The following is a 1,670-nucleotide window of genomic DNA, read 5'->3' on the forward strand; positions in this document are numbered from 1 at the left end:
TGGAGCTAGTGTTAGCTCCGGGAGACTTCGCACTCTTGTGTGAATTAGAGTGACCAATGTTCCTCCGGGGAACTGGCCCTCAGAGGGCTCTACTAATGTCCCTTTTGCTTACCAGGTTCAATCTGTCATCTTCGGGCGTCCTGGACACCCGGACCAAATTCCGTATATACAAACAAATCTGGATTGATGTTCTCACTGAGCAACCAAAGTGGCTCAAAGATTGCCTCTCACCCTCCAAGACGTGAAAGAAGAGGCAAACTGTCCTACTGGCCGACCTTAAATCCAAGCTCCCGCCACCGGTCTTGCCCCCCTCCCCCAGAGCCCAGTTTTCCTGGATTCTCCCCCTTACGCCTCAGCTCCAGGGCCAATGTGACCCTCAGTCCCCTCCATATCCATCAGGGTACATCCTATGGTGCGGAGTCCCAACGCCGCACCCCCTTAGCCCCAAAGTTCTCTTTTACCCATGATGCTGCTGATAACCCGGGGACCCCGGACACTACTGTCCCTGCAGCCCCCATCCTTCCTCTGCGCCAGGCAGCCCCTGAGCCTAGTGGCCGCCCGTTCATGATTTATGTTCCCTTTTCTACCAGTGATCTCTATAACTAGAAAAATCAAAACCCTTCTTTCTCTGCCAACCCTCACGGGTTGATATCTCTTTTAGAATCCATTTTCTACAGGCACCAGCCCACTTGAGATGACTGCCAGCAGTTGCTTCAGGCTCTCTCTACCTCTGAGGAAAGAGAAAGAATCAGGGCACAGGGTCGGAAGCTTGTCTTAGCCCCTTCTGGTTTACCCACTATCGACCCTGCTCGCCTTGGAGAGGTGTTTCCCATTGCGCGCCCCGATTGGGACCACAACAAGACTGCAGGTAAGGAGGCTCTCGATCGGTATCGTTACACTCTAATGGGAGCTTTGCGCCAAGCCGCTCGCAAGCCCACCAATGTCTAAGGTATCTGAAATTACTCAGGGGAAAGACGAATCCCCAGCGGCATTCTTAGAGCGTCTCCAGGAGGCTTACTGCATCTACACACCCATAGATCCGGAAGCCCAGGAGAACAGACGGGCAATTAATATTGCTTTCCTCTCTCAGTCGGCTCCAGACATTAGACGCAAAATACAAAAGCTAGAAGGTTTTGAGGGAAAGCTGTTAACCGAGGTAGTAGAAATAGCTCAGAGGGTCTACAACAATCGTAAAGACCCTGCAGAATTGAACAAGAAAGTTACTAAGATCTTAGTAGCCATGCATGAAGGAGAACCACAAAGGAAAAAGGGCCCACCCCAAAAAGGCCAGCCAGCCAAGCCGCTGCCGGGGCCCCCACTGGGAAGAAACCAGTGTGCTTTTTGTAAAGAGGAAGGGCATTGGAAAAATGAATGCCCCAAACGGCAGCAATCTAAGGTAGTCCTTCCAGTTAAGGAAGACTGAAGCAGTCAGGGCTCAATAAACAGCCCCCGGGAGCCCATAGTAAAACTAAAAGTCAGGGGCAGAGACAAAGATTTCCTGATTGATACCGGAGCCACATTCTGGGTCCTAAACAAACCCGAAGGACAGCTCTCATCAGAACGGACATTAATCCAAGGGGCCATGGGAAAAGTTAAAACCTACTCCTGGACCCAGGCCCATATAAGCGACCTCGGGGCAAAAACTGTAACTCATTTATTCCTTGTCATGC

This window comes from Saccopteryx leptura, chromosome 9, assembly GCF_036850995.1.
Source record: "Saccopteryx leptura isolate mSacLep1 chromosome 9, mSacLep1_pri_phased_curated, whole genome shotgun sequence".
NCBI classification, from domain to species: Eukaryota; Metazoa; Chordata; class Mammalia; order Chiroptera; family Emballonuridae; genus Saccopteryx; species Saccopteryx leptura.